The sequence below is a fragment of the Danio rerio genome, chromosome 8 (assembly GCF_049306965.1).
Source record: "Danio rerio strain Tuebingen ecotype United States chromosome 8, GRCz12tu, whole genome shotgun sequence".
Taxonomy (NCBI): Eukaryota; Metazoa; Chordata; class Actinopteri; order Cypriniformes; family Danionidae; genus Danio; species Danio rerio.
In genome coordinates this window covers 51,556,718-51,578,791 of record NC_133183.1, presented here as the reverse complement: position 1 = coordinate 51,578,791, position 22,074 = coordinate 51,556,718, and the positions used below count along the sequence as shown (strand labels likewise).

General features: G+C 35.7%; 1 protein-coding gene and 1 long non-coding RNA gene across 6 annotated transcripts in view; one reads left to right on the top strand and one right to left on the bottom strand.

The window, feature by feature from the left end:
- ccdc92 (coiled-coil domain containing 92) overlaps nucleotides 1–22,074 on the top strand; it is a 62,445-nt gene that overhangs the window by 1,021 nt on the left and 39,350 nt on the right. The window contains exon 1 of one of the 2 annotated variants that reach the window (XM_073909770.1): nucleotides 11,885–12,077. The exons of the other annotated variant lie outside the window; for it this stretch is intronic. The gene's annotated coding sequence lies outside the window, so the exon portion shown is untranslated. Of the gene's footprint in view, nucleotides 1–11,884; nucleotides 12,078–22,074 lie in introns of those variants that run through there. 2 annotated transcript variants of the gene reach the window in all.
- Nucleotides 3,911–7,308, bottom strand: LOC101885946 (uncharacterized). 4 transcript variants are annotated; one of them, XR_662449.5, is made up of 6 exons: nucleotides 7,250–7,308; nucleotides 7,061–7,122; nucleotides 6,523–6,589; nucleotides 5,670–5,722; nucleotides 5,444–5,559; nucleotides 3,911–4,850 (listed from the first exon to the last, which is right to left on the bottom strand). It is a non-coding gene; the product is annotated as an uncharacterized lncRNA (long non-coding RNA). The 4 variants fall into 4 exon arrangements; XR_011016685.2 differs by having other exon boundaries at nucleotides 5,670–5,717; XR_662450.5 differs by lacking the exon at nucleotides 7,061–7,122.

The window sequence follows — 22,074 nt, the reverse complement described above, 5'->3', positions numbered from 1 at the left end:
ATAGAAACGTCTGATTATGAACTGTATGTCTGCTGCTGCTATTGTTGCAAATGTAATGTCATCATACTATGTTACATCATGCAGGAGTGTAGTGGGTGTGACCTCTTGGAAGCGCTGGATGTTTGCGTGTGACTAGGATACAGCAGTGTTTTTAGAGTCTCTTCTATCTGCAGCTCATTGATAATTAATGGGGAGATGAGAGAGAATTTGGAGGGCAGGATAAAGAGCTGCTTAAGGGACATTTCACCCCCCAAAATGCACATTTGTTGATAATAACTTTCAGATAGTTATAAGAAGGTCCATATGTAATCTGCACCACAGAAATCCACAGATTTTTACCACATCATTGAGTCTATTTATATTCTTGTTTAAATGTGTGAAAATTTACCAGTGGCATGAAACACTAAACTCTGGCAATTATTTTAAACAATGGATGCCCTTCCAGCCACAACCAAACCAAAGTTTCAGTGTGTCCCTTTCATTCATTTAGGTACAAACAATTGTTTACAATTGTTTACGAAGGTCAAAATTACAAAGGTTAAAAAAAAGGATTTGATAACATTATTGTTTCTGCTTTTTTTTGTTTTTTTTTAAAGTCAGGGGTATCATTTGTTTTTGTTTTTTTATGAATTTGCATGACTAAACCCAAGGAATATTTAGAGGCAAATAACTTCTGAACAGAGCTGTCACTAAAAAATAAAAAATAAATACAAAAATGCAGAAAAAGGGTAGGAAACATGTCACATTTTGAAAGTTAAAATGTATAGACATTTTAAGAAAGAATTAATTGACCTGTTAAGAGAATGCCGGTATACAGCTCCAAAACCATTAATGAGCTGCAGTTGCATATTTGATAAAAAAAATTAAATAAATGAAAAAATTATATTTAAAAAAATATATATATAATATATATATATATATATATATATATATTCAGTTTTTAAAATTAATCTTAGTAATATTTACTAATATGTATCATTTCTTATTTTGGCTGATTGAAACAATTATAAATATCATAAAACAGAAACATTTTGATGTTCTGATAGCAATATGTAGAAGAATCCCTTCCTGCCCTCCATTTCATTTTCACACGTTGTTAATAACGTCGTGAAAACAATCTATTAAGGTTTAGTTACAATACTCCCAAAATCATTCCGCATAAATCTGCTGATTGTTTTTTACAAAATTCTATGCTGAAACAGCAAAAAATGGCCGCAGATTCTTTCTGGCCCTAGTTATAAGTAGGGCTGCACAATATATCGTTTTAGCATTGATATTGCAATGTGATAGTCACGTTGTAGGTTTACACAATGTTGAGTCTGAATTACAATTTATAGTTTCTCAAGTGTTTTTAAGGCCTGTGACTGTGTAAGGGTTTTAAAAGCATTCAGGCATAAGAAATTGTACCTTTGAAAGTTTGAATAACTAATAACCATGTTTGGTCACACTTAACAATAAGGTTTTATTAATGCATTTACTAGCGTGAACTAAATATGAACATGAACAAATACTGTAAAAAAAATGCACTGTTCGTTGTTTATTCATGTTAGAAAATGCATTGAATAATATTAAGTAATGCAACCTAATTGTAAAGTGTTACCAATTCTTCATAAAATGAAGTCTATGCAGTATTATTTTATTTAATTATTTAATTACTGCATACCTGAATACATTTCGACTTCCTCTGAAAACAATAGGATGCTGTTTAATTTAATTTGTATCTTTTTCTTTATTGAATTTTTCTATGCTTATAGATTCTTTGTTATATCATGCACTCACCTACAGAATCACCCCAGTCAATCTAAATTCATAAATTATTTTTTAAACAGTTATTACACTCATCTTGTGAAATTGTATTCACAACGCAATATATATCACAGAATTAAAAATATCGCAATGTTAGATTTTTTTCAATATGGTACAGTCCTAGTTATATATGTTGTCAGGTCAGAGGTACAGGTATAAGCCACTTTGTTTTCCAGTAAAACATTACAGAAGATTTGTATTTGTAACTGTTTGGTTTCTTTAATGAAAGACACTCCACACTTTTAGAGTGAGAAAAAAACCCCCCCAAAAAAACATACATGCTAAACAAATTTAACACGCGTGGCTCCTGATGGTTTTATTGATGTCTAATGAAACAAAAATAATAGGTCTGTGCAAGAAGCTGAACATTGTTTACAACATTATTAATTCACAGCTACTGTAACACCTCCTGAGTCTTTTCATAATGTATGGAGCACAAACTTTATAATGATGTAAATCAAAGTTGATAATTTGTCCCAAGTCCATCCAAACATAATCTTACTATAATACAGCATATATGTTGCAGCATTCAGGATAGGCACTAGTAACATTTTGATTAGTTTGAAATCTGCTTTCTACAATTGCATCTCAATAACTTAGAATGTCATGGAAAAGTTGATTTATTTCAGTGATTCAACTTAAATTGTGAAACTTGTGTTTTAAATACATTCAATGCACACAAACTTAGATAGTATTGGATTCTTTTAATTGTGATGATTTATGCTCACATTTAACAAAAGCCTTACTATCCTAACTTACTTTTAACCAGGTTACAGATTGTTATGGTAACATTAAAAAGAAAATACAGTTGAAATAACAGCCTTCTTTACATTATATAGGGTTAGATGGCAGTATTTGTTGTACATTTCTCTAAATGTCTTGTGTTTTTGTATTTTCTTTTTAATATTTAGCTACATATATTTTAAACTTTTAATATATTGTTTATTGTACACTCTAAAAACTGCTGGGTTGAAAACAACCCAATTTGGGTTGTTTTGCTAACCCAGCGCTGGGTAAAAAAGGGACAAACCCAACGCTGGGTTACTTTAACCCAGCAAGTTGGGTTACAAGTTTAACCCAGCATGCTGGGTTGTGATTTTAACCCAACTATTAGTTAAAAATTACTACACTGCTGGGTTGAATGTAACCCAAAATGGGTCAGAAATTTAATCTAGAAACAGATGATTAAAATCACTAAAATAAAAACAATTCTACAGCAATACATAGTTGTTCAGTAATGGAATTTTATTTATGACAAAAGATAAAATGTGTCCAAATGAATTTGAGATTTTTCCCATCTGCACCTCAGCATTAACCCTTTGACTGCCTGCTCTACCAAATGGTTGACCTCGTTTTTACTGTTTTAAATAATGACTGTTAAAGTCATAAGAAAAAAGATGATTTAGTGTTCAAAATATTTCTTTTAAATATATATATATATATATATATATATATATATATATATATATATATATATATATATATATATTTTTTTTTTTTTTTTTTTTTTTTTTTTTTTTTTTTAAATTGGTCTTGCACATAATTTTTCAGATTTTTTATAATTCTGGTACTTTTACCATAAACATACATATCAATCATTTGGTAGAGGTTGATATTTTAGAAATTATAACATGTGTTAAAATGTACTGATTGTGTTCAATAGCGACATTAGCAGTTGAGAAATGCAATCCAATTTTTTTTCTTGAAAGGGTTGTTAAAGGGTTAAGACGATTTCTGTGAAAATTTATCAAACTGTATCACAGAAACACTGACTAAAGTTCAGTAACAATGCATCAGACTGAAATCAGACAAATTACCTTAAGAAAATGCATATTTGAAATACATTCAAAAACATTTGCATCATTTATAAATCAGGAATCATCAGTAAGGCAATTGCAATGCTATTGCAGAGTAGAGAAAAACAATAGTATAAGGAAGTAATAATGAAAATGCATCTAAATGACTGAAGTCAGAAAGTAATTTGAGCACAAACATCAACATATTCTCATATAAATCATCAACTGCAATGCAGAAAAAAATATGTGAAAGTAATAATGAAAAGGCATCAAACAGCTTGAAAAAACAAAACAAACAATAAAAACTAAGAAAATACAAATTTTATATTAAGAAAAAATAAGAAAACATTTTATAACTTTCCCTTTAACAATTATGTGCAAACATCAATATATGAGCTATAAAGCAATCATCAGTAAGGATGATCAAGTTCAATGTAAATGCAGTTTTGAAGAAAAAACAGATATAAAAGTTAAAATGAAACCTGAGGATGGAAGCATTTTAAAACAAATTTGAAATAGGAAAACTTTTTTTAACTTTTACTCGAACAATCATGTGCAAACATCAATCCTGAGATATAAAAGAGTCTGTAAGAAACATTAGTTGCAATGTAACTGCAGTGTAGAGTGTCTTAAAAAATATCTAGTCCATTATTATGTGCCGTCATCATAGCAAAGAGAAAAGAAATCAGTTATTAGAAATGAGTTATTAAAACTATTCTTTAGAAATGGGTGTCATGGTGGCACAGTGGGTAGTACGATTGCCTCACAGCAACAAGGTCAGTGGTTTAAGCCTCAGCTGGGTCAGTTGGTGTTTCTGTGTGGAGTTTGCATGTTTTCCCCGTGTTCGTGTGGGTTTTCTCTGGGTGCTCCTTTTCCCCCACAATCCAAAGTACAAGTTAAAGAACACAGAATCCAAGGAAGCAGTGAGGTCACAGTATTAATGATTACTGTTTGTCAGCAAAAATTAATGCTAGCAGAACCCTTACTGCTAGTGTCTCCTCCCCAGGATGTCCATAAACCACAGTCTGCCACACCAGGGAACACTGCTTGGGGTAGTTCACACCAAAGATGTAGAATGCTTTATAGCAAACGTCCACTTTGGCAAGTAATGTACTTTGCAATAATAAATAGCACAGCACGTGAGCAAAGGCTTGAAAGAAGTGGTGGTCTCCAAGGATGAGAACATGAGGAAACTCAATAGATTCTTGAATTCAATGGATGAAGATACTCAGCAATATTGGTCCCAATCTGAAAAAATAAATAGAAGTAAGATTTATTAAAAACTCAAAAGTGTAAAAGTTAAATATCTTTAGAGTTAACTTTAGAACACCTAAAATACCTTTAGAAGCAATTAAGGCCATAACACACCAAGCTATCAGCCAGTGTTGGCATTAGTTAACCACTGACCATGGCACCATGCTGCAATTTTTTGGCCCGAGTGAAGATGACAATGCAACAACAGGTTTGCCTAAGGAACTTTTTTTAATAAGTAATAGTAAGGCAAGATGAGCATTTGAAATTATTAAGTATTTAATTGTGTTTTCTTAATGAGAATAGATAAGACCCTTCTTCCTGAGCTGGGACTGTTTGCAACCGTATTTGTATAATTTAAAGCCGCATTTAAATTTTCTTTAAAAACTTCAAAAATGAGGCACAATCTCAGTCCATGCAGATGGATAAAATTGCTGAAATATTTTCCTAAAAAAAAATCTTTCTGACTGAAGAAAGAATGACATGAACATCTTGGGTGACATCTTTTTATGTTTTACGCAGCAGATGCCCTTTCAACTGCAACCCATCACACTCTCATTTACACACACACTATGGACAATTCAGCTTACCCAATTCAGCTACACCGCATGTCATTGGACTGTGGAGGGGAAACCCATCCAAGGCTCAAACCAGCGACCATCTTGCTGTGAGGCGACAGCACTACCCACTGCGCCCCCATGCCACCCTAATAACAAACATAAAAATAACATTTTCATTGTTAATAAAATAACTAAGACAATCATTATGCATTAAATGCATCATTATGCATCGAGAAACCTTTAATTGAATCCTTACCCTCTGAATTGTATTCAAATTGACCTAAAAACGAGGAAAGGTTCGCTCCTGTGCTAAAAATAAAACAAGAGAATGTCACTGGTTGCATGAACAGCAGATTTTAAAAAATAACCAGACAAAAACAAATTGGCATTAGAGTTCAATCTCTCAGTTTAAAGTGTTGAAGTGGCTAATGATTACTAGGGCTGCCCCCTAATAATTGAATAACCATTAGTCAACTAAAAATTTATTATTCATTCATTCATTTTCTTTTTAGCTTTGTCGCTTTATTAATCTGGGGTAACCACAATGGAATGAACCACCAACCTATCCAGCATAAGTTTTATGCAGCGAATGCCCTTTCAGCTGCAACCCATCACTGGGAAACAAATACTCATTCACACACATACACCATTGACAATTTAGTCTACTTAATTCACCTTTACCACATGTCTTTGGAAACCGGGGCACCTGGAGGAAACCCACGCGAACACGGGGAGAACATGCAAACTCCACACAGAAAGGCCTATTGACCCAGCCAAGGATCGATCAAGTGACCTTGTTGCTATGAGGCGAATGTGCTACCCACTAGTTGCAGAAAAAAAGTCCACACTGGCAAAGTCAATGTATGCTGCATGAATCCGCTGTGTAAAAAATATGCTGGATAAGTTGGCGGTTCATTCCGCTGTGGCGACCCCAGATTAATAAAGGGACTGAGTCAAAAAGAAAATGAATTAATGAATAAATGGTTTATTAATAAATCTGTAATTATTCAACTAATGCTTCAAATGAACATCACAAGTCAACCAGACAAATGTTTAGACAAGGGCAGCCCTAATGATTACAATGAACCAAGTAAAATATTATTACATACCTTCAAATGTGGGGATTAACTCCTCAAGACTGCATTCTTTTAGTTTGATTTTCACGCAATTATCCATCTGAAAAAGAATAACAGATAAAAGCGTTTAAGCAAAATTAAGTAAAAAAAGATCATGTTAGCCAAAAGTCACTATATCACAAAAATACTCCTAAATGATAATAATTATCCAGGGTGTCACATAAAACGGTGGTCAAACTTTTTCTTTTTGCAGTCGAAGATGATTAGGTTGGAATTAGCCTTAGCTCAGACATTTCCGTTAGCATGAAACGACCCTTACATACAGGATTAATTAAAGATAGCTCAAATCACGTCTAGAATGTAAAATGCTCATAGTAAATTAATAACATTTGCTATTCAATGTACAGATGTACAGCTAAACAAAATGTACATGCAGAGCAGGACAATTATTGTATATATTTTGATTAAAAAAAACATTGTTAGAAGCTGAATTCAACACTTATGCATCAAAGTATTGTCACAAAAATCCATGAACAAACTTAAGAAATACAAGAGTAAAAATACTACTTACTGCTTTACAGTTAACACCCCAGAAAGATCACAAATCACAGTAACGTTACTTACTGTCATCACCTAGCCAACATAAAAATCTGTGTCATTCAAAAGGCATTTTATTACAATAAAAAGCTCCTAAATTATCCTAGGTGTTGTGTTAATAAAGTGGTCATCAAACATGCTTCACGTTAGTTTCATTAGTTACCTTATACTTTTCGAGCTCCTTCCGATGCCATGCGCGCTTACCCGTCCACCGATCAACAGGCTAGGCGTGAGGCGAGCACAGGTCAGGCGGAGCAACAGCTCGGGCGTTAGGCGGAGAAACAGGTCCGGAGAAACAGGTCGCCGTTAGGCGGAGAAACAGGTCCGGAGAAACAGGTCCGGAGAAACAGGTCGCCGTTAGGCGGAGAAACAGATCCGGAGAAACAGGTGGCTCGTCAGGCGGACTCGGAGCAACAGTTCAGCCATAAGGCGAGCACAGGTCAGCGTGAGGCGGAGCAACAAGTCGGCCATCAGGCGGAGAAACAGAAAAAAAAGCGCGTGTATATTATACTAAGTAAACTAAGTGTGTTATTTCTTATGAAAATTGTTAAATACACACTAAATAACTTACGTCTCACATAGAATTTCACTCGCTTCCCCTCAAAGACAGCGCAAAGAAAATGGCGGTTTCTCAGGTTGATGTCCCTGCATGTTGACGTGACGTGCGTGCTCTCTTTCACGTCCGCGTTCCTAGATAAAGATCGATTTTCAACCCAAATTGGGTTGAATCAACCCAATTTTGTTACCCAGCAGTCTCAACCCAGCATTTGGGTTAAAAAACCAACCCAGCGTTTTTTAGAGTGTAGTTTTTTTTCTGTGAAAAAGCTGTTCTTTAAAGAGCCCCTATTATGGGTTTTTGAAAATGACCTTCCGTGCAGTGTTCCAACACAGCTGTAAGGGAAGCGAAACATCCAGCTAAGGAGTAAATTTGAAAGTGGACCGTGTTTAAAACTATTGATTCATCTATAAAAGAGTCGACTCAGAGTGGTTCAAATGAATTGTCGTTGCAACGAATCTTAAGCCGTGTCAGTGTGATGTCGATACAGAACTCAAGCCCCGCCCATTTGTTGTGCAGACCAGGAAAAATTTAAAACACCCACCCACAAACACTTAGTGTTTATTTAAGTTAGTGTTATTTTCCCTACCCAAAGATGAGGCTGTAAAGAGTGGTTGAAGTTTATTTTTGCTAAATACCTCAGCATTATAGCCCCAGCCTTGTGCTGTGATCCCGTCATTTGTCTGATGAGTGCTTCAGCAATCTACATGCTTACAATGGGGCATTCGTCGGCCGTTTGTTAGAGGAAGTATCAGAAAAGACTTGATGTATGGGACTTTGTCAGAGCTTGACAGGAACTTTGCTGTACACAGTTCATGGATTAGTTTCTTCCTCCATTTCACAAGTGTAAGTAACTTAAGTGCCATTAAAATGGCTGCCTCCTTGTTTTCTCTAGCTTGCAAATGATGTATCTAATTGTGTTTTGTTACTTGTAACCGCCTGTACTGTATCTGGTTAACTCTTTATATTCTCATATCACATCTAAAACCACCGTCAGCTTTTCCTACACACGTGTGGCCGTCAAGTTTCAAAATAGCTTTTGCCACTGCGTGGATTAACACTGTGTCATGGTTAAGAATAAAGCAATATGCTGGTGTTAAACTGCATTGCTTTGATGCACTCCTGCTTTGGGCTCACATATACACTCTGACTACTTCAAAACTGTTGATAAGTTTAGGCGATTCTTTCTGTCTCACGCTGAATGCAGTTGACATCGCAATAGACTGGGTCATCAGATTAATCAGCGCAGATTAGCATCATGCTAAGAAGGGGTTTGGAAACAAATGAATAGCTGAACGAATCATATGGGAATCGTTGGGATAATTAGGTAAAAATAAATGCATATTATAAGATAATCAAAGTGTTTTTTGTCCTTGCATGAACATCAGACTGTTATCGGAGACCCCCAAAACCAAAATATTAGCATTTTTAATGCATAATGGGGGCTTTTTAATGTCTTCATTATTTTCGGACTCTTTTTTTTTTATAGTATTGGTTTAGGCACTGTTTAGTCACCAGTGCTATTTTAAGAGAAAACTGAAGCTGGTATCATAAAAAAGTACCATGAACGTGCTTGTGACCTTTTCTGATGCTGTAAATTAAAGATGTTGTAAAAGCTGCTCATTTTCTTGGACGGACAGATTATTTCGCTTCATAACTCCTCGATTTATCATTAGAAGCCCCAGGTATTAATTTTCTTTCACCTGTACCCATTAATTATGTTGTAGCAGTCATTGGCTTGCATTTTATAAATCAACAAGGACCACGGTTTCAGCTAAAAATCATCTTTAAAGTCTGTGTTAAATATATATATATATATATATATATATATATATTAGGGGTGTAACGATACACAAAAGGCACGGTTCGGTTCGGTTCACAGTTTTGGAGCCACGGTTCGGTTCGGTACGATTCGGTTTCTGTTTGCTTAGGGTTAGGGTTAGGGTTAGGGTTGATGTCATGTTAACAGCAATGCTAAGGGACAATTCACTTAATAACAAGAACATCTTAACTGTTTCTTAATTAACTTTGTCATCGCATTTTTAGTACAGTCAGGATACCCGAGTAAACAACTAGAATTAAATAAATACCTCCAATATAGACTAGTCAGAAAAAAAACTATTTCTTTAGTGCAGCCATCTTAACTAAGTAAACTAAAATTAAATAAATAACTGCAGTGTAGACTAGTGAAAGATCTTCAAAAACACCATAATATCCACATTCTCCGATGAGAGGCTTGATCTCTGTGCAGACACAGACCTCATTTTTGATTATATGGTTTCATTTAGATAGATAGGTTTCCATTTAAATTAATGAAAAATATACATATAATGTGTTTGTAAAGTGTTTTTTCATGACATATTCACCAGTAAAATACATTGCGGTTGTGTCTGAAACTAATGTTAGGGTTGTAGCCGGCTGTATGTTTGCCTCCCGATCTCTCTCTCTCTCTCTCTCTCTCTCTCTCTCTCTCTCCCGCTCCCTCTATGCCAGTCATTTATGTAGGTCCGCCTTCACGACAGCTGATGCCTGTCATTTCTGTAGGTCTGCCTTTTTGACAGCTGATTGGTCAGGAGACCGATCTATCATCATTTGGCGACGCAGCGCGGGAATGTAAAAAGCTTGTCAGGCAGAGCGGGAGAGAGAGCTCTTTTTCCTTTGATCTCGTTTTTCGTGTATTTTTCTGACATGATTATGATTTTCGTTGTTTTTGCTTAACTTTCGTTTGGGTAAAATTATTTTGCATTACTTTTGCCCACTTTAAGAAATTGTGTGAGGTTTGTACATTTTTATTTCAATTGATTTGTATATTATTTTTTAGCTCCGCTCCTTCCCGACAATATAGCTGTATCTCCTCAAGTTCAGTCTTAGTGTAAGGTAGATAGGGAAAATGTCATGCGATTTCCATTTTGCAAACACATAGAAAATGTATTGTTAAAGACATCAGGTAAGAGGTGAAGGTCATCTTTGTTTATTTTATTCAGTATAGGGAAGAATGCTGCGCACTGCGCTGAAGACCTTTTTTTTCTTTTCATCAGTTTTAGCGAGGTAAGAGGGGTTATTCTTGAGTTAGAATTGTTTTATTATATTTATTTCTTTTGTTTGTCTTAACTATCACCCCCTAGCTCGAGTTTAACTAATTAAATTAAGTTAAATCACTTTTGTTGGCAGCTCTGTTGCTTACACCCTCACATTGTGAAATTACCCCACTTTTTAAATGTTTTTCCTTACAAGTAAGTTTCGTGAAACAGTTGAGACAGACAGGCGTGCGCTTTGTCTACGACACGAATTCTATTCCTGTACTCAACTGGAAAACCAATATGTTTCCACACAGTTGACTTAAATGTGTCTTGGGGATCTGCAATCTCAGTACGTGAAGCAGCCATCCTGCGTCCAGTAGTAATGAGTCTGATGCTTACTTAAGTCACATCACATAACATGCACTAAAATACTAACTTTAGAATATAATATTTAGAACAAATCCTCATCATTACTAAAACAATTTAATCAAATATGATAATAAAGATGTGTTTAAATTGGTTCAATTATTTAGAGATAAGTGACGTCAACCTCAACAATGGGCAGCAGGGGGCGTGAGAGTACCGCGGTACGCCACGAGAGTTTCGTGATACGTATCGTGGTTGGTGTATCGCGATATTTCGGTTCGGTTTTAATATCGTTACACGCCTAATATATATATATATATATATATATATATATATATATATATATATATATATATATATATATATATATATATATATATATATATATATATATATATATATATAGGTGCACATTGTTATTCTTTAGGTGAGCAATTAAGCCATGCAATTTAATCCACTGAAAAAATTTTTGTTTTGGTTATCAGTGGCTGTCATTCTCTGTTATTGTCAGTTTGACGGCTTCAGCCACAATATTCTTAACCACGCCTCTCTCACGGTTGGTTTGGAATGATGCACAAAAAGAAAGCCCCTGCTCAGTATTCTATTTCACTTGCAAATACATCAACTTAAATAAAAGTTTCAGCAACTTCCAGTTAGCACTTTCTTTATTGTTCTTGTGTTAACTCATTTTTTAGCATTCAGTTTGAATAAACAACATCAAATTTTAATTTTTGGGTGAACTGTTCCTTTAAGAAAGAGAGTGGGAGACTGTGGAGAAAAAGAACAACAGAGTCAAGTACTAATGTCAGGGGGGATTCTTTTGTCTCATGTGGAGTGGGGCGGGGGAGGCCTCGCCCTCTGACTGTAGGGACCAACATCAGTCGGATCAGAGCAAATGTCAGCAGGCATCAGCACTCTAAAATGTCTACCAGTCCATAAATGGCTCCTAAAGGAGGGGTGAGGGAGTGAGTCCTCACATATGCTGTGGAATATCACTTGTGAAGGATGGTCAGTGCCTCAGCGGCCTGGGATTTAACGGTTAGTTTACGGTAAGCAGATGGATATGGGATACAGATGGTGATGGGGCACGCTCTGTTTCTGATGCTTGCTTGATGCCTCATCAGTTTGGGAGTGAATGTGTTATGATCTGAATATTACTATTAGGGTTGTCTTTTTGAAATATTGTGGGAATTTATGGACTCGGCAGTGTGTGGTAAATGGCTAATATGATGCCTGTTGTGTTAAGGACTTAACTTATGCATTTAATTCAGTACATTTCCAAGCTAAAATGCACATTAGTGCATACAAAACACTGTGTTTCTAAAAAAAAAAATATATATATATATATATATATATATATATATATATATATATATATATATATATATATATATACATACATATATATATATATATATATATGTTTATATATATATGTATGTTTATATATATATGTATGTTTATATATATATATATATATATATATATATATATATATATATATATATATATATATATATATATATATATATATATATATATATATACAGGCTTGAAGGTCAGATTATTAATAATACAGATGTTATTATAACATAGAAACACTTTTTTTTTTTTTGCAAGAATTTTAAAATTAAGTTTACATTTCACAATTTGAGCTTTGATACCCAGAACTGAAAGATAAACTTCAGTTTTTTGGTAGTCATAATATTGAGATGGAAACTCAGAATTGTTTAAAAAAGTTTAAAATTGAGAATTTAAACCTCACAGTTAAAATCTTTTCAGACATTTTTTTTTCTAAACTGAGATTTAAAGTTTTTTTTTTTTTTTTTTTTTTTTTTGCAGTAAGTAATAATAATAATTTTGTATTTTTGTGATGGAAACAAGCTTTGGCAGTTTATTCCGCCTGAGCGACCCCAGATTAATAAAGGGACTAAGCCAAAAGGTAAATAAATAAAAGAAACAAGTTTAACTGTAAGTTAAAAGTAAGGTTTATGTTATTTAGTATATACTTTGACATAATGTCTAATAATAATTAATGGATTACAAATATAGATTCATTATATTATAAACTATAATTCTGTAATTTTATTGATTTTGAAGCCTTTAACCCTGGCAGTAAGCAGAATGTTTCAAAAAATTAATAATAATAAAAAAGTATTTATTGTTGAAAAAGTCAACTGATGAAAGTGATCATGTGTTGCAGACCATCAGATGTTCTTGCTTGCATTGAAGATCAGGATTGTCTTTGGACCATCTTAAATTAGGGCTGCACAATATTGGCAAAATCTAACTTTGCTCATTACAAAATAATCTGCTCAATATAGGTATCATCCTAGTTTGAATTGGCCTTAATGGGGTAGTTCACACCTTTATTTTTTAATCTGCTGCTAATTTACTCACCCTCAAGCCACCTGTAGCGTAGAAAGATTTTTTTTTAGCTGGTCCTTGGTGACTCATACAGTACTGTTGGCCTACACTAGACAACAGTTACCACTCCTTTCTTTTGTTCTTTTGCCAGTCAAAATATCCATAATAATATTAATATTGAATAATAAAAATATTATAAACAAAAAAACCTTCAATCTTCAGCCTTAAGACAATAGGAAAACCAGATTTTCTTTTTTTCTACATTAGCATTGCACACATTTCTAGCTTAATCTCAAAACACTTAAAAAAAAAAACTAAACACAGTTTAACACAGAAACCCCACTGCCTAAGGAAGAATGCAAAGGTTTCTCAACAGCATCAGCTACATGCAAGGTATGCATTATGAGGGTAAGCCGATTACATGACACTGAAGTATACAGTAATTCAAGCTTCAACCTGAAGTTCAATTTATACTTCAGCATCCAGTGACTTTTGTTTTCCATGGTGCATTCACTGCATGTAACTGATAACTATGTGAGCATTTTAAGTTTTGCAAACCAGAGCACCCGGAGAAAACGTAAACGCAGGGAGAACATGCAAAGAAACACACAGAAACTTTAACTGAGCCGAGGATCGAACCAGTGACCTTCTTGCTGTGAGACGACAGCACTACCTACTGCGCCACTGCAACTGTTACACATGTTCTTAAACATCACTGATTTGCTATTGTGTTCACGTGCTCAACAGATATGACTGTCATGCTTTCTGCTACATTCATTCTTTTATATTGGAGCGCCACACCAAAATTCATCCACGGCTACATTAAAGCTTCTCATTCAAAACATTTTATTTTTTTAATAGTGGGTAATTATCACACCAAAACGTATTAATGGGTAATTGAATCATAACAGTGCGAACTTTTCTGTAACCCTAGTAGTGCTGTGCGTCATTTGTTTAACCCTTTAAGGCTACGTGCTGACTGACTGACCGACTGGCTGACATTTACGTGATGTGTTAGGCCAGCAAACACATTCATAAACATTCCTAGCAAATCTAATAAATGTTGGAGACATCCTCATTACATAAATGCACTAAATCGCACTCAGCACCGTTTGTTTGAGAGCGCACAAGAAGATCTGCACGCTCTTTAAGTGGCTTATATTTGAGGGGGCGTGCAAGAAGTTTTGTGCACGAGCAGAAGAAATCGGCACTGAAGCAGAGATTCACATGTTCGTACATGTAGGTTATTACATAAATGCGATCTCGAATTCTAACACTGCGCACACGATATTTGTCATTGAAATAACACCACAGGTATTTGGTAGATCTGTGTAAAAAAATGGACCTGCCGCCACAGCTAGAAAAAATCCTAGAGGAAACACTGGTCGTGAAGGTCATCAGTTCACCGAACTCACCACAGTTTACTGTGTGTAACCACAAATACAGGGACACTGGAACGGATTGCTTGTTTGTCAGCTTTTAGACAAACCAGGTGATCGACGTGACTTTGAAACACTTCAGTGTCCCTGTATCTGTGTTTGCACTCAGTAAACAGCAGTGAGTTTGGTAACCTGATGACCTTCACGGCCAATCACAGTCATTTCAGTTGAGCATGTGAAAACGATGGCAGATCTCCGCTGTTTAAGAACGCACTCAACAGGGCTCAATTGTTGTGGACGTTTTTATAAATTTAGTATCGATTATTGATGAATAAAAGGAGTTCAAACTCACACTCATTTAAGGAAGAACATTCAACAGATTCAATCGTAGAATACACCTAAACCAAGTGTACTGTACCTCTGGAGATCCTCCACGGGACACTTGACTTGCACTCTGTCGACAGGCCTCGTTCCACTCCCACAGCTCTCATCTCCATACACAGTCATCACAGATATACCAAGCCAATCAAAGATCTTGCGCTCCAGGTTGTCATTACGTGTAGTAAATTTTTTTAAAAGGTGCACGTTAGAGTACGGTGAAGGTTTTGCATCGGTCTAAAGCAGGAATGCTCAACCCTGTTCTTGGATATCTACTTTACTGCAGAGTTTAGCTGCAACCTTGATCAAACACACTTGTCTTTAATTACCAAGTGCTCCTTCAGATTCTACTTAGTTGGTTTACTTGTGTTTGATTGGGGTTGGAGCTGAACACTGCAGGAAGTTAGATCTCCAGGGTCGTGCAAATCTGGTCTAAAAGCTACACTGGACCTACCACAAGCACGCAATACAAAAGTATAAATTCCTTGCGTATTCCAATCCTTTAGTTTCAAGGGCCATTTCATTGCTTGAGCTAAACTTGAGCTAAGCTAGAACTTCTACTCAAGAAAACGTCTCCTACATCTTTAATGGCTGGTGTATACATTAACTGAAAATGTCCATTTTTGCATGAACTATACCTTTAAAACCTTATTGTATGATCCAGTTCTGATGTCATGCTGAGTGCTGAGAAGGGCTCCTCTTATTTCAGAAAGTGCTCACGTGGTTTATTGTTGATGACATCATCACAGTTGTATACTTTAATTCTGGTATTGCTCATAATAGTCATACAAACTCCTTCATTTGCTTCACTTTCCCATATTCATAAATTATTCATAGTATTACCTTCTGTACTCAGCCTCGTAATCTCTCTCTTTTTCTCTCTGTCTTGAGTAATGGAGGTCATCTGTCAACGTCCTTTGTTATATAGCTGCCGTCTTGTACACTTTTTTAATCTTTTTAAGCACAGCAGGTTTGACCTTGGCAAAGTCACTCTCGCTGTGTGTAACGTCTGTGTGTGTTGTGCTGGGAGAGAGAGATCAGATGTTCTATTAATGACACCCAGCTGATGTTTTAAGTGGATTGTGTAGGTGTCCACCTACTACTGTATGACATGGAAAACATAGTTCTTCATCAGATTGTTCATATGAGACGTGTTTTACTGTCTGTTTGTGTTAGGCAAACATATGAATGAGTATCAGATTTAGCTTTGTTTTAAACATAGTAAGCAGGATCCAAAATTGTAATTTGTATTTAAGAGGAGGGAAATGGTTGTCAGTTTAAGTTGGATGTTACAATTCAACTCATTTTGAATTGATTCAAATAATGATTCAATTATTCATTATTGTTGTGATTAATATACTGTAAAACCCAACAGACAACTTTATCAAATGAAGTGAGTGTTGCTAACTCAAAATTTACTAAAAGGTTATTCTACTCATTTTAAAAGAGTTCTGAACTCAGTGTTGAAGGTAATGATTTAATTAAATACCTCATTACTTCAACTTAAATGGAGTAAGTTCACAATACTCATATAGATTACTTACTTTAAATGGTTTGTAGCAATAAGTTATTTTTTTTAGGTTAACGGTGAACGTGTTTACTAAAGGTGAATTAATGAAAACAAATAAGAGTCACATATGTATTTTCACCTATTTCAGGTACATGTGAGTACATAAAAATACCCTATTTTGTGCGTAAAATATGGAAGATTACTAGCTTTTGAATCACATTGAAAAATAATTAATCTAAAAATCTTTTTTTTTTTCTTCTTTGTTTGTGCAGCCATATTGAACAAAGTATTGGTGTGGTACAGTCAGTGTGAATTTCATAAAATGTAAAATTTAAATAAAATCACCCATTTTTTACCAACACGTTAACATAGTGGTGGCAAATGGTGGAATTTAATAAACATTAAATGATTGTAATAATCAATGTTTGAGTTTGTGAGACAATTTATTTATATAGCTTGAAAAATAAGTATTGAACTTGTGACCATTTTTCTCAGAAAACATATTTCTTAAGTTGTCGTTGACTTCCGTGAATGTTGGTAAGAACCAAAGGTATCCATATATGCAAAGAAAACAAATCTAATTAGTTTACAAATGAAGTTATGTGTAAAAAAAAAAATATAATGACACGGAAAAAGCATTGATCACATGAACAAAGGGAGGTGTAGAAAGGCAGTGAAAGCCCAGACGGCAGCTGAAATCTCTCAGTAGTTATTCAGCAACCCTCTGCTCTTCGTCATTGTAGATTAATATCAACTGTTTCAGTCCAACATCTACTTTATCAGGATGATGAAGATGTATACAGGGTGAACATTTCAGCAAGACAATGATCCAAGACACAGCCATGGAAACTCTCAGATGCTTTCAGAGAAAGAAAATCAAGCTGCAGAATTCCAATCACCTGACTTGAATCCAATAAATAATACAAAATAAACATCAGATTTGATAGACGAGATATAGAACTATCAAGATTTTTACCCTCTTTTGAAGTTTATGAAAAAATCTCTGTTGAATAAAATCACACCTGAGCAATGCATGACTTTATTCTCCATACACAATACATTCTCCAAGTATCAAATACATTTCAGAAGTTTAGTACTTTCTCCTTGTGCCATTCCACTGTTATTTAATGCAAATATTTCAGATTTTTTTTATTTTTTATTTTTATGTTTGAATTGTTTGGGTTTTTACCAAAATCTGGTTCAATTCCATGTCAACAGCTCCTTTAGAAATATTTTTACCAGGAAAAACATGACGTGTTGAATACTTATTGTCCCTGCTGTAAGTGCACAGCAAGATTGCATTAAATGATCAAAACTGAAAGTAGACATTTATGTAATTACAAAAGATTTCTGTACTTTTGACCTTAATTTTGAAATTCAACAAAGATTCTAACACATATAATAATAAAGTGAAAAATAGAAACACATGAAGCTGCCCTGTTTTAACATTGATATAATGAACAATGTTTCTTTAGCACCAAATCAGCATATTGGATCAATTTCTGAAGTTCTGAAATAGGAATGATAAAGAAAATGTAAAAAATGCACTTTTAAAAAAAATACTGTAATAACATTTTAATATATTTCTAAAATCATGTTCTGACATCAGACATTGTAATATATGATTTACTAAATTTAATATATTAGCTTTTGCTTCATACCACAGTGGAATACCACTAGTACACATAAACTCGCCACTGCGGAATCAACCGGCAACTTTTACAGCCTGTGTTTCACGCAGAGGATGTCCTTTCAGCTGCAACTCAATACTGGGAAACACCCATGCACTCTCACATTAACACACATAGACTATGGCCAATTTAGCTTGTTCAATTCACCTATACCGCATGTGTTTAGGAAACCGGAGCACCCGGAGGAAACCCCACACAGAAATGTCAACTGGCCCAGCCAGGACTTGAACCAGCGACCTTCTTGCTATGGGGCAACAGTGCTAACCACTGAGCCACTGTGCCACCCAGCTTACTTTCTTATGAAATAATTATTTTCTATGCAATGGGCAGATATTATGAGAAATGTCTAAAAGCATCTTTACAGAAATGTCTAAAAGCATCTTTACATGTAGCATAGACGGCACAGAAACCAAACCTGAAGCAAACTGTTTAATGGGGCATAGCATCTTTACACTGAATTCCGCAGACTGACTTTAGGGCTGCCCAGAGGCGTCGTCAGCAATTGCCAGCAATTAACAACATTCAGACTGTTGTATTGCAATGACTGTTCATCAGCACTAAACACTTGAAGACTTAATAGGTGATTTATTTTAAACATTAACCTTTCACATGCTAATCTGGCCCATGTATTTGACTATTTTTAGTTATTTTCTTCGTTAGCTCTGTACATCAATGTTTCATTTCTTAAAGGGCACCTATTTTACCCTTTTTTCAAGATTTAAAGGGTACCTATGGTGAAAAATCTACTTTTAAAGCTGTTTGGACATACATGTGTGTAAGTATAGTGTATATACTGTCATATTGGGGTGATATAAACACACCCAGTCCCTTTTTTCAAATTTAACAACATAAAAACGGTGGACCAATTGGAGCGGTTTTCAGACTGACTGCAACCTTACGTAGGAGTGCGGTCCTTCCGCCCACCAATATTGATTGACAGCTGCGCGCATTAACATGTCTCCGTAGTAATGCATAAAATCATATCGACAAGACAGGATGAGCGCAAAGCAACCGGGAATAAAAGGTCTGTTTAGTTTGCTAGGATCATCAATAATCATCAGACGTGATCAAAAGTGGGTTTTACGAGTTTAACATGTTTTAAAACGTGTGCACGTGTGTAATGAAGAACAGGCATTCACTTCAGATTCACTTCATCAGCACAGCCGCGTGTCTCTCTCACTGTCTGTGTCTGTGTGTGTGTGTGTGTGTGTGTGTGTGTGTGTGTGTGTGTGTGTGTGTGTGTGTGTGTGTGTGTGTGTGTGTGTGTGTGCCTGTGCTATGTATGTGTGTGTGTGTCTGCGCGTCTATGCTATGTATGTGTGTGTGTCTGTGCTACGTGTCTTTGCTATGTGTGTGTGTATGTGTGGGTGTCTGCTTGTCTACGCTATGTATGTATGTGTGTGTCTGCGCTACGTGTCTGTGCTATGTGTGTGTGTGTGTCTGCATGTCTGCACTACGTGTCTGTGCTATGTGTGTGTGTATGTGTGGGTGTCTGCTTGTCTACGCTATGTATGTATGTGTGTGTCTGCGCTACGTGTCTGTGCTATGTGTGTGTGTGTGTCTGCATGTCTGCACTACGTGTCTTTGCTATGTGTGTGTGTATGTGTGGGTGTCTGCTTGTCTACGCTATGTATGTATGTGTGTGTCTGCGCTACGTGTCTGTGCTATGTGTGTGTGTGTGTGTGTGTGTCTGCGTGTCTGCGCTGTGTGTGCTTGAACTCATTGTTGCAACTCCACAAAAAATGCATCTAATACTGATTGGTAAAGTTCTTACTGTAGTATTTCTCACAAACGTTATGTGAGATCTGCTTCCTGAGGCAGCCGATGGCGGGGATTAAGGCATGTTGCTGACAGGCTCATGGGAACGGTGGGCGGGGATGACTAGCCTTAAAGGCTCAGTGCAAAAAAACAGCAACAACCTTTTCCCAGCTTTAATAGAGACACTTCAAACAGCTATAATAAATACTCTGATGGGTGTTTTGAGCTGAAACTTTACAGACACATTCTTATAATAAATATGAAAAACAGGGTAATCTATGTGCCCTTGAAAACAAGTCTTTTGTGTCTCCAGAATGTTTCTGTGAAGTTTCAACTCAAAATACCCATCAGATTGTTTATTATACCTTTTTAAATCTGGGAAATGTGATGTGTGCACATTGTAGCTGTTTTTGTTGCCTGTGCTTTAATGCAAATAAGCTAGTTCTCCCCGCCCATTGTTCCGATGTGTGTGTCAGAGATATGTTTGTATTGACCTGATGCGTGTAGCCTTCACATAGATAAACGGCACAGTGACAGACAAGAATGAAGCAGATCTCCCTTACTACAGTAATAACTTTCCCAACTGTTATTTGATATATTTTATTGTGGAGTTAATTCAAGCCTTTCTGCAATGATGAATCACACACAATGTCATTATAAAGTTTGCGCGTGTGCACGTGAGCAAGGAGACATAATACGCGATTGTCAATAAATTTGGTGGGCTGGGAAAATGTATTCGTACGTCACGCCATAAATAGGAGAGTGTCTATCACTCCAATATGACTGTGGACCCACTATACACACAGTTCTGTCTAAACAGCTTCCAAAAGTCGATTTTTCATCATAGGTGCCCTTTAAAATCAGTCAATGACAACTATAAAAGCATTTATTTATCTTGAATGATTTCTTCGTTCATTTTCTTTTCGCTTAGTCCCTTATTTATCAGGGGTCACCACAGTAGAATCAACCGCCAACTATTCCATCTTAGCACCTTATTTATCAGGGGTTACCACAGTAGAATGAAGCGCCAACTATTCCATCTTAGTCCCTTATTTATCAGGGGTCACCTCAGTGAAATGAAGCGCAAACTATTCCATCTTAGTCACTTATTTATTAGGGGTCACCACAGTGAAATGAAGCGCAAACTATTCCATCTTAGTCACTTATTTATCAGGGGTCAACACAGTGGAATGAACTGCCAACTATTTCATCTTAGCCCCTTATTTATCAGGGGTCACCACAGTGGAATGAACTGCCAACTATTCCATCTTAATTCCTCATTTATCAGTGGTCACCACAATGTTTTATGGAGTGGATGCCCTTACAGCTGTAACCCAGTACTGGGAAACACCTATACACACTCATTCACACACACACTCATACAATTCAGCCAATTTAGTTTATTCCAATTCACTTATAGCGCATGTCTTGGGGTTGTGAGAAAACCCATGCAAACACAGGGAGAACATGCAAAGTCCACAGAAATGCCAACTGATCTAGCTGTGACTTGAGCTTTCGACCTTCTTGCCTTCCTGCTCCACACTCAACAAACTGAAAGCTTCGTTGTTTGTGCATACAAATGATTAGTAAATCATCCTCATGATGTGATATATGAATGAGAAGAAATGGAGATGGTGAGAGAAAGAGAGAGGACACATGAGGAGGGAAGACAGCAAGTGAATTAGTAAAAGAGCATGGCAGAGTCTTCTGTGCCGCACCCACACAGCATAACATTACTCATTCATGCTCATAGGCTTTTCATGAATTCCACTAGCAGCCAAACATGATTTTACCTTCTTTGTACTCCTATCTACCATCTTTAAATATATGTACATTCTATCCCGAAACCCATAGTGTTTTGTTTTCTCTTTCTGTCTTGTGCATGAATTTAGACCTGCTCTTTTTCCTTGCGTTTGTTGTGTCTGTCTTGTGGAGGCTTGTGGTTAGCCTGTCAGAGTGAGCA